We start from the raw sequence: 12,644 nt of genomic DNA, 5'->3' as shown, positions 1-12,644 counted from the left end.
ATTCGCCATCATCTATCCGTTGTATTGTATTGCCTACGTCAACCAGTGAGCACAATTTTCAAGAATGTGGCAGCATTTCAATAAACACGTCGTAAATATATTCTCATTATTCAAGGATCACCTTGATATATGTCAGACATGGACACACACACAACAAGCGTCAACAGATGTGCGTATGTTGACATTGACATTAACAGATGTGGAACGTGTTATTTACACCTATGTCATATTGGTTGGATACTTAAATGAAACAGGAAAAAGGACAGCGACTATTAAGAAAAATAGAGGGTGTTGAAAATTCCCTCCCAAACCACAGGCTTGAGTGTAATAATTGATTTAGCATGTGGAATATATCACAATCAACAGTCGATTTACAAAACGATGGTTCGTTTAATCACGCATCTGAACTGCACTCTTGGAAGTTGAAAATGCAACGTTTTATCTCGTTATTCTGCGTAACCACTCAATACTGACGCTGAGTATGCATGTAAATGGCAGTGTCTGATTTAACAACTTTGTAGACCTTTTTAGAATTCTCAATTACGTATTAACGTCACCACCATGCAGCAATTGAGTGTCAAGGTAACCTTCCAGCTTTTTACGAAGACACAGCATACGACCTCTTACAGAAACCGTATAATGGTTGTTTTGTGTAATTTTATTGACGTTGACTGACGACCAAAACTTGCCTCGTGGACGATAACAAGTTACTCTTTTATCTTGAGTTCAATAAAGTGATAAGAGTCCTTTAAAGACAGAAACATATTAAAAAATATCAAGAGATAAAAAAGAAGTTGAGCTTGTTTAATGCATGTTGGTCGTTATCAGATACGTGTTCACTGAATATAGAGAGCTGATGAGCTGATTTTCCTTGAAGTCAACGTTTGATTGCTTGATCAGACACGCTATAGCACATACTTAAGCATCTAGAAATAACATCTGGCTTATCTGTCACCGTTGAGACTTACTTAAAGAATATTTGAAACACTTGGCACCTTCATCCATTTGTTAAACATTGTTTCTTGATATTGTCTTGAAACGTTTGGCCAAACCAGAAACAGATTCTGCTCTGGATCAGCAGACACAAAGACCGCATATTCTTGAATATAAGGTTTCTAAGTAAGAAAATCGATGCTGGTAATTTAAGTCGTAATCCGAGACAAAAACGGATTTCCCCCAAAGTGCCAAAATATTTCAACCATATATCCCCAATCCCACAACCCCGCCTTCTCCCCACCCCCATCTGCCCCATCTGCCCTCAACCCCAGCTTGTTTAATGCAAGTTGGTCGCTGTCAGATACGTGTTCACTGATTATAGAAACAAGATGATAGATCATGTCAGCCTTTGATTGCTTGATCAGACACTCGGGTTATAGCTGAAACGGCCCCACAGCAGAACGGCCCCAAGACGAAACGGCCCCAAATTGGCTATAACGGCCCCAAATGCTTTGGCTGAAATGGCCCCGTGACTAAACGGCCCCAAGTAAAAACGGCCCCATATTTGCCAAAACGGCCCCAAAATAATCAGTTTTATTTCAATGTGTGTCCTTAGTCATAAATGATAGATCAAAACGCATATTTTTCAATTACTTATTAAATTAATTAACTTTGACATTTTCATCATGATTTTATTCTGTTTAAATGGCCATGAGGCCAATAATACATGTGAATCAAACTGAATATTGTACAGATCATCTAACAATATTCACTAAAATTTAAGTTTGACAAATAAAACATTACATTTCAGAATCAGAATTCAAATTGTTAAAAACACATCCATACCATGAAGTCACACATGCAGTCATTAAAACAACATTGAAGTAGCAGTTGCTCTGTGTCGAGTTAATCCTGACAGAGCTGGTGTTTGACAAATATTAGCAATAGTACTTTAATGAATCTGTGTTGTTATTTTGTTTAATACCCATTATGTAACTTCAGATTACACTAAAATTGAAAACAAATACATCGTCAAGCACGTTAGTGGTACTGCTGTGTGTGCTGCAAGGAGTGTATTACGATTTTTTTTCTGGTTTCAATATATGTTACATGTCAATATAAATGCTGAAATATATTTCACGTCTTTTTTTTTTTGCAATTGTACGGAGTCATTTCAAGCAACATAGTTGATAGCAACATCGGGGCCGTTTTACGTCGGGGCCGTTTTAGCCAAGCAAACTTGGGGCCGTTTTGTCACGGGGCCGTTTTAGCCTGATCCCAGACACACTTTGTCACATACCTATGCATCTAGGAATAACATCTGGCTTATCTGTCACTGTTATGTCATACTAAGATAGTATTTGAAACCCTTGATACATTCATCCGATTGCTAAATATTGTGTCTTGATGTTGCTTTGAAACGCAAGGCCAAACCGGAAACAGACTCTGCTAAATCAGACTAAGACGGCATATTCCTGAATTTGAAGTTTGTAAATAATGAAATTGATGCCGTTAATTTAAGTCGCAATCCGAGACAAAAACAGTTTCCCCAAAAGTGCCACAATATTTCAACCATAAATCCCTAATCTCACAAACCACCTTCCACCCACACTCCATCTTCCCCAACACCATCCCTCCATATGTCATTATAATAACAATAACGATACCTATACCGTGCAACACTCCACATCACAAAGGGACATGCTCAAAGTGTACACACACAGCACAACATTATTATCCTGGATAATCCAAGCTGCCTGTTAGGTGCTAGAAGGATATAGTCATTTGACTTATCCCACCGGGTACCCATTTTCTGATGGGTGAACAGAAGCAATTGTGAACAAATTCACTTGCCTAAGGAGACTCCACATGTATCACATGTATTTCGTTGTGGGGCAGGACTGATGTCCTAGAAACTCTCAGGGGTCTAGCTGCCAAGAACGGTCACCCATCCAAGGACTCTCCGAGCTCAACGTTGCTTTTCTTCAACAGATTTGTGACCTGAGATATATGCACAGGACCACGCGCCACCACTCACCACTCATTCAACCAAACACACCCACACACACCTACACATACAACAATCTCACTTGCACTCGCACGAATACACCCAGAGAGGAACGTGACCACCTGTTTACATGAGCATTTCTCATGTGGTGTCAGTAGGGATGTTTGTGATTTTCTGAATTTTACATTGGAAGCGACCAGCATTGCGCAAAGTATCTTCATCAACTGATGGCATCAATGTAATGAACATATCAGTTGTGCGGTTAAGTTGGCAATGTGAAGGTATTTACAAAGCACTGTGCAAGTCCTCTTCCTTCGTACACAATCCATACATCTTTACGTCCATTTCTTGTGGTGCATTATAGTTCATCAGCCATGTCTTGTGTGTGTCCTTGGTGCCAGAAAAAAACTCCCTACTAAAGCATTATCTTGGTACACAGATACGTCTTGAAAACACGCGTTCATGCAAAAAGCGAAACCCCATATGGTAAAATGTATTCCTATCTCGTTTAAGTGCCTACAGACGACATACTTGAGCCCGTTGATGGTCTTAGACAAAAGAACCATTTAGAAACTAACAGGGATGATAACCTGAGTCTCCTTTCCGCTCTACTGATGTTGTTGAAAGTACGAGCGACGAACAGCTTGACTTATTGTTTTCAATTACGGTTCAAATATGTTTGAGATAAAAGCGGAAGACAGTTTGATGTATAAAAATCACGAGGTGAACGAAAAACAATTCAAGGATGCCAATTTTTGCCACAACGCGAATCTCGATAGCTGTTGAAGACCAGCTTAAGTCACTGCTTCAGTCCTGTTAAGTAACATAATTCCTTTCCACTTAGGATGCACGTTTCCAAAACCACCAAGCTAAAAAAAGCAATGCCATTTTATCTCACCCTTGAGGCAAGGTCTTTAGCATTTAAGATGAAATGTGCCAATTGACATCTTCCCAAATTGAACATGATCTCAAATTGATGGCTACAGGGTTAGTTCAAACCATTAGTCATGAGATCAGTGTTGAGCTTCAATTTCAATAACTATTGTTCGGGAACGTTTGCAAGTTTTGAAATATATCCTAAGGGGTGTAAAATCAAGTGAGGATCGAACTTTGTTGCAAACAGTTTTACCCTTTGAGATACCGAGGTGATTAAAGAACGTAATAAAGAACAACTGACAGACTTGGGTTTCTGGAAATTATATGTATGAGTGACTGCCTACATTTGGATGTTTGGCGTGCATGCTTATTAAATCATTCCCTATTTGAACTGGTATCATATCTTCCCGATTTTTGTGTGAAGGATACGCTCACCTTTTCACGAACATCTGGTATCATCATTATTTGATAGTGATTCATAAACACGTGCTCTGTCACCGTATCTTACCGTAAAAGGATTGTCTGGTTCAGACTCGATTGTTTACACATCGCGGTCATAAAGCTGTAATTGTTCCTGAATGTTCCGTAGAACATACAAACAAGTGAACGAACAATCACACAAACACATACTCATTACTCAATCCGAATTGTACAATCGACTATGCTTCATCCAGGAATTTCTTGTGGATATTGGAAGGTATTTTTTCGCTTCTATTGCAAGTGACTGAGTGGATGGGTGGAATTAATCGAGAATGCACTTATCCACGTACCAGGGTCAGTCGAATTATCATCCATTATATTTTACCATCGTTTGCATTTTGTCATTTTAGATCATTTCCGTGTATATATATTATATTAGTGGTCATTAATTAAGACTAGGCAATGTGTAATAACTTCCCAAAATGAAGGTACTTGTATATGCAGTGAAGGTACATGCAGAAGTGAGGTGTAATCTAGCTCACAGCATTGTTGTCAAGTGACGTCATCCGTTTTTCACGAGGTGGCGAATTGATTACGTAACGCCTTCGGCAAACGTGTCAGTCTGTACCTGTATCGGAATCATTTTCTCTCTCAAAATGTCAATCAGATATATGTAGAATAACTGAGAAATTACGCAGAATTATTTGTGCGTTGTGAGTGAATGTTGTCATATCCAGAGGCTTGCGATTAACACCATTCTTAACCTCGAGGCAGACAATAGGTAGTTACGCAGTTCCCCGTAGCTCGCTGTGTATGTAATTCTATGGACACCACAGTGATAAATCCATGTAAACGGAAGCGACAAAACACGTTTCACATTCATCAGAAATTTCTGCTAAAAGCACACATGATTGTACGATTCCAAATATATATTGATCACGAGTAAGTGTTTATGGATCTCTGTCAATTACATACAGTGATGATACCAGGTGTTCTCTACATGTTCACAATAAAACCTCTACCAAGTTTTACTCAGGTCTTTCAGACCAGAAACCCATCTTGTTCTTTAAAATCGTTTCACAAAGAGCATACCAGGGTGTAACTGAAAGGTTATGAAATATAGACCCCAAGACGTTGGAGATGTTTTTGTATTTGCGCAACATAAAGGGAACTATGACTGTTGCAATATTGAGTGGAGAGTTTTTTGTCAATTTTATCACAGATGTTACAGATAAACACACTGTGACACAGTTGAGGCAGTTTCATTGGTGTACTGTTATTTTGTTACGGTGGGTCACCAGTGAAAAGAATGTGATATGTGACAATTATTAAATAAATACCGATCACTCAACCGGCATGTAAAGTAAATATTTGCCCTGGAGTATTATGTGTAAGCACTACTTTACATACAATTTGAACATACATGAAAAGAAACTTCCATTGATGTTTTTAGAAACATTGCATTGAGCTGCAATGTAGCCTGAAGGTTAGTAAGCTGACGCTGTAACATAGTCCTGTAGTCAAGTCTGAACGTTCTGGAATCAAATTTATGAAAATATATTTCGATGTCGCTGGAATATAATGATTGAAAGAACTTCAATCCATGAATAGGAATACATAGGAAAAGCTGTGATTTTGTTGCACAGTGTAGCATGTGGACATAAAACACCTTAGTGTAATGGCAGTATCTGTCCTCATTCAAGATTTTATCACTTGCAGATCACTTATTCTTATTAAAGGCACTGAGAGGTACATCTTCGGTTTCTTTTAAACCTTTTATGTGTTGTTTTATAACTGATAACTACAATCAGAGAATTAGGTCTACTTAATGAACACATGTTCTCATTAGCATGTTCGATTTTATGAATCCGATCGCACTTTTCTGCACATAAAATACGTGAAGCTTCATTACCGTAAGGCGGAACAGTAGGGCTACTTATGGACTTCGTGTCCTCTTAAACCTGGAACTTTCTCGCAATTGCAATAAATGTCCACGTTCGGACTTATATATGTGTTGTTATGTAGGTTTGTACAACCATTCGTTGTATGAGCTTCATCATAAAGTTCGGGTTTAATGTTCTGTGGTGTCTAATGCACGTCCCAGACCAGACACATCAGTATTATTATTGCATTTTCTACCACCAGTGGACACTGTCTATTCATTTGTTTGATAACTCATACAATCGGATTGACATCTAAACCTTTCTAAAACTCATTAAGAAGGATACAATGGTTTTTGATCAGTTTAAGTCGACTTGCTGACAAAGGGTAACTGGAACGTGTGGGTCAGTGTTCTCCTTCATACCCAAAACAGGGATAGCCTTCATTTGTCTCTCTTAGTAGCATGTTTGATGTTAATTCACGCCGATCACGGTGTGCACCCCATTAATCCCAGACGCTACATGGGAAACTGATAATCCATACCGGTTTATAAAGAATAACAATGAATGTATATCGACAGACGCTTGGATGTGTAGGCTCACTTTAACGGAATGTTTCATTTCACAACAAAGTGAACATGAACTGTCCTGTACCTTTAATGAATACCAAAGGACTGACTGACTGACTGAGTTTGGTTTTACGCCGCTTTTAGGAACATTCCAGCAATATCAAGGCGGGGGACACCAGAAACCAAAGGAACACATAAATACCTATCACGTAGCCACCCTATATCCATCAAGCACGCCCGCTAACACAAACACCCCCTTCCCCCTCCGCAAGCACGAACACACATACAATGGCTATAATACAAACTAAATGCCACTTATGTTGGTCGTAAGAGGCGATTGAAAGGATCATTTGTCAGGTTCGGTGTCTTTGTTGACATTGTGTCATACGTTGAACGTTGATAGCAGTCTCTGGTTTGTTTGCTGTTTAACGCCGCGCACTTAGCACAATTCCAGTATATAAAACTGTGGGTCTGTAAATAAACGAGTCTGTACCAGACAATCCAGTGATCAGCAGCATGAGCATCGATCTAAGCATTTTCGATACGATGACATGTGTCATCTTCAGCAATTTCAGATAAATTGATTTATAATAACTTTATGCACTTGTGTTAAAGGATTATAATATTTATTCGAACGAACACCTACATGAAGGGCGCACATGTCTTATCTGCATAGCTGCGTCATGTGGTTGTTCTAAAGTACTGTCACACACTTCAGAAGCGTGAGTAAACCCAACGGACTCATCCACCCAGATGTATCGACAATGTAAGTATAGACTGAGGCTTAAGCTTAGCCATACGAATACAGCTCTGTGGGGCGTTTTGATTTAGAATGTGATTTGAGTTTCGAGAGACTCGCTATGTGACTCGGTTGATTGTATGTCATCGTATCGCACCGGCGTAGATCGATGCACGTATTGGAATTGTCTAGTCAAGATTCAATTACGGACAGACCGCCGTCATCAAGCTCGAATAGTTTTGAGAGCTGTGTCAAACAGCAAACACTTGCCAACCATATCACCATAAGGTATGGAAATACCGTGATTATGGAAAATGGTTTTGTAGCGTCTATTTACGTGTATATGAAAAACCCATTACTGCATGTAGTTAGACTTTGTCGCGCTAAATCTCTGGAGGTAACCCAAGGGAAAGCCACTTATTGTAGCAAGACACCGTTGTTCTGTTCACTGGGCACAATTGGATTTGGTATAATCCCATTTGCCATCATGTTATGCTTCATGCCATCTCAACACCTATCAATCTACTGTTTCCTCACGATTAAGTGGCGCCCTCAATCGATCAAAGAGAACTAACCTTCTGGCACGCGATGTCTCATCTTACGGCACGTTCGGCCATTAACCACAGTCCTTATTGTCGCGTGAAGACTCCAACCATAAAAGTGCAGAGGACGCAATGCTAAGTGCTACATTTGAGTAGAAAGGTCACTTCGTGCACTTAGATTTAGTAGAAAAGTTTCGCCATGAACATTTTGTGGTCACAACTGAGTTGCCTATTTTGTGTGTAGGCAGGGGAACATTTTGACTGAAACGAATCTGTTGGGTATGTTACAAAACAATATCAGTTTGTTACCTTCATAGACATAGGAAAGTATTTGTTTCATTTGTTCTAACAGAAAGTGTAATATACATGAAGTGTGTCAGAAGCAGAGCTTACATCTGGTAATCAAATGAAAGGTCAATCATCCACCCATCCGACCATTTTTGTATAAATTAGATACATGAGGCTGAACAACACCTTCCTTGAAGGTCAGTCCAAAGTATTCTATTATACTTCTTGTTGTACCCTTTTTATCGGTGCCACTCATATGTTATGTGATTATGACAGATAAAGACGTTGAGTATATAACACTGCTACTGCTGCTTCTTGCCTAGTCATCATTTTGCGTTTACTTAGGATCGGCACCTTCTGCATACAACGTTAAGTTTAACTATCACACTTTAGATATATGAATAGTCACACATGGAGAAACGAGATCTGATGAGGTTGTGTATATCAAAGAAAGCCCACTTCCTTCTGGAATGCGCCTTGTATGATATTGTATACTTCCTAGCTAGTGTGTACATATCAGTTCTAAATATGCCACCTATATATATATGTCTTTCATTATTTTATCAATCATTTTTACGTCTACTGATTTACTTCTCTGTTAACCGTTGATATATTAACGTGTTATCGATATGCTGGAATCATTAGTTCATGGACAAACTGATAGATCGATCCATCGTTGTAAGTGAAAGGAACAGTAACGGCCTCAAATGCTCATATGCGAACATAATTTTCTGTTACCTCGATGTACAGAGATTTGAATGAAATCGATGATTAAGCTTGAGCCAAATGTCAGTAAAAGTAAAGGGAAATGCCAATTTCTAAGGGCATTGTGACATTTTGTAGATCCAATTAACACTATTGTAAACGAAACGTTTCCAGCTGACACACAGCCGGTATTCACATGGAAACGGTCGATACATCTGAAATAGTTGCATGCATCTAACAGTAAAAGAAACTACCGTGACACCTAATTGAATCTACCTTTTGTTGGCTTGAACTTTTATACCCTTTACAATTTAAGAAAACTCACTTTCAAGCAGTTTGAATGTGTATGACGACATGGAGTGTATATAAATCATGCACCAGAACTTGTTTTACCTATTATTTTTGTTTTATTGAAATACTAAACCATTACGTAACAGCGGTTAATGTAAGAGTCGCAGTACCCTTTCAGCAATATTCAAGAATCAGAATTAGAACTTATCATTAACGACAAGGCTTCCCAGCTGCCCCCTCATAGTTTGACCAAAAGGGACTGTGTTGTACTGTCACAAGCAACAATATAACCCTTCCTAATAAGAAACAACATGTAAAAGAAAGTACCCACCTGTAATTTGTGACTTTCATTTTAGGAAGACTGCGTAATACTTTTGAAAATTGTTTTGATTGTGACTTACAATTCAAAAACATTCTGAACATGTTGCCAAAACACCGCGGACATAAAGAAGTATATTCAATATAAAGGCCACAAGTACAATTAATAACAAACGACAGCTACATACAACATGGTGGTTAGAAACAACATGGTGGTACAAATGAAGGATAATGAGGTAGTGATGCGCCGTTGTACAGCTTTGCTTTGGATATTTGGCGCCATAGAAATCCAATATATATATGCTGATTAGGGGTGACTATTGAGGGGGAAACAACTATTGCGATAGCGATAGTCTATTGCAAGATACTATTGCGATAACGATAGTCTATTGCGACCAACTATTGCAATAGTTTTTTCTCTCCCTAAATCGTCTCATTTGAAGTCATTTCCCAAAGAATGTATAGTTTATATGAAAAAACAAAAACAAAACAAGCTGAAGTAGTTACAGTATCTTTTAATAACTGAGAAGAAACTTGAAACCCAGATCAAGTTTGTTTTTAGAGACTGAGGTAACAGGGGCGGATAATTCTAAATCAAAGTGAACGAATCTGGTACTCCCTGTATTTTGCGCTGCGCATTTATCAACGGAAGGCAATTACTAAACTATCGAAAGACACACATACTATCGCTGCATCGATAGTTTTTAGTTTCTTCCATCGATTAATTGCTATCGGAGACTCAACAATTGCAATCCATCGATAGTTCGATAGATAGTTACAGCACAAATATATATACAAGGTATAGATAAAGCGTCCTTATCATATTTTGAAACAACACTTAATTAGAGTCTTTGAATCTTCAGAATGGAATGTATACATTAGCGTGTATTTTGTGTGAAACTGAATGTATGGAACCTACTTCTATCTCAATGTATACTCATGCCAATAATGGTTGTCACCCCCTTCAATTATTTTTATTGGAGAGGGTGTGTGGGTGGGTGTGGGGTGTGTGTGTGGGGGTTTAGGGTGGGGAGGGGGTGACAACAATTATTGGCATGAGTATATTAATAAACAGGGCATTTAAACGTAACAAGAATTTTTTCTCCAATGACATAATGACGGATTGTACGCAAATTTCTAACAATATTCTCTTCTACCAATATTATCCAGTTATTTATTATTTTGAAGTTTAAAGGACGTCAGGTGAATTATCAATTTCATTGATGCATAACGAGTTGTGTATTTTTTATGGAATTGGGACTACATGCACTATGTTTTGAGTAAGCGTGAATAATATACCCGCTATTGGGTTATTACATTCCAATATAACCAGTAAGGTAAATGGCCTAAGATGTGCGTCACAGTCAAACTGACAAACCATCAACTTCAAACTACGAAATTATAAGAAGTTTACATTGTGGTGGTTTGCTGGAGTGTGAACCGTACAAATTAAAACCACCACAATTTGTTAATTATCTGTATTTCACCTATTCCTAACATGTGTTAGCATGTGCCATTTTGTAGAAGTATCACACTAAATATATAGACGTCCTCGCTCACCTAAAACTTCATTTCAAATACAAACATACAGTACTCTGTGTGAAATTGCTCAATATGTAGAACGCCAGGAACCTGGAAGCCTGTTTAAATGTGAAATAGTTTCACATCTAACTCTGATTTATAACGCGCTATATACTTATAACATCGTTACTCATCACTTAACACAGACTGAAATAAAAGGCATGTTGGCCACAAGGCGGTCCTTCTAACAATACGTCTCAGCAACCATTCAGTTTTTCAAAGCAAATACTCCCACTTAAGAACTTTATGGTATACGCCAGGAGACAGATAATTGCTGACTTCCAAACACTCTCTTCTGGAATGGTGTCGTGGAGAATTCATATAAACTGCTCCCACTGCACCGCAGCCCCGGCTGCTCAATCATTAGCTTGGGACAAATGGTCCTTCAGGACGTCATGGCCGTCGCCTGGTACATCCAGTGGAACCTATTTCGGTAGATAATCGAGTCTGAATATTCTCCGGTGTTGTTTTGATTTTACACAAGATATGGTATTATTTTTGGAAATGTTTCTCTCCATTTATAAATATGCAACCTGGGATAGACACTTTGAGGTGTTCTATGGTAAACATTCGTTTTGATTCCATTGAGAATTGAAACAGAACAGAATGGACGATATTTTAAAATGTTGTAAGCGACGGTCCAACTTCTCGCTTCCGGTCTGGTTTCTGCTTAGGGTTTTCGACTGAGTGAGCTGCGACAGCTGGTAACACGTGAGGAACAGAGCCAAGCTCGCGCGTTCCATGATGCACCTCTTTTAAAGAACGGTCGTTGCAAATAACTGTTACTGGCACATGTTCCGTAGCGATTGTTAGTTTAGAACAGCATCATTTGGTTTGTTCACAAGTGGAAAACGAACTGACACGATCTAAGATAACGGAAAACAAGTCATTTCCTACGTCAGGAAAGTTCGTGGTATTGACAGTCGGAGGTAACATCGCATCCGTGAAATATTGCTACTCTCTATATTTATCAGCTTTTGTATTATTTCCCACGACAGGTCCTTAAGTTATGCAGCATTCACATCTAACAAGCAGTTTTGCATACTACCGCTCACTTCAGTGAAATGTAATGGAAGAAACGTCGACATCAGCAGTACACGGGCATATGGGAGCAGGCGTTTTTCGCCGAAATGTGACAATGATATATGTGTATTTTGAACGTTCATTTTTTCATTATTTCCTCTTGCATCTGATTTCATTTCTTTTTTCCCCTGACAATATCCAGAACATTGTTCCCGTTAAATACCTATTAGATAGTTGTGTTTCCGTGTAAAAATTCACATTTCCATAAGACCTTCAGATTTCGCGTACCCCATCACGTGTCATACCCGTCGTACTGAAATGCAAACAGATGGCTTTATCGACTCTATACGACAGAGATGTAAGTACGTGTACAATGTAAAAACAATTAAATAAAGGTGTGGTGTTTTAAAATCCAGGGCAACACTTTCAGTACTGATTCGAACTCAGCAAAGCGACCGGGAATGGACG

General features: G+C 38.7%; 1 long non-coding RNA gene across 2 annotated transcripts; it reads right to left on the bottom strand.

Moving 5' to 3' along the window:
- Positions 1-2,832: 2,832 nt before the first annotated feature.
- LOC124261572 lies at positions 2,833-10,148 on the bottom strand. 2 transcript variants are annotated; one of them, XR_006894359.1, is made up of 3 exons: positions 10,139-10,148; positions 6,804-6,806; positions 2,833-2,969 (listed from the first exon to the last, which is right to left on the bottom strand). It is a non-coding gene; the product is annotated as an uncharacterized LOC124261572 (long non-coding RNA). The 2 variants fall into 2 exon arrangements; XR_006894361.1 differs by lacking the exons at positions 6,804-6,806; positions 10,139-10,148 and adding exons at positions 7,468-7,472; positions 7,686-7,696.
- Between the last annotated feature and the right edge of the window lie 2,496 nt (positions 10,149-12,644).

Source organism: Haliotis rubra, unplaced genomic scaffold (genome assembly GCF_003918875.1).
Source record: "Haliotis rubra isolate DU_JTF1 unplaced genomic scaffold, ASM391887v1 Scf1196, whole genome shotgun sequence".
NCBI lineage: Eukaryota > Metazoa > Mollusca > Gastropoda > Lepetellida > Haliotidae > Haliotis > Haliotis rubra.
This window is presented reverse-complemented; position numbering and strand designations above follow the sequence as displayed.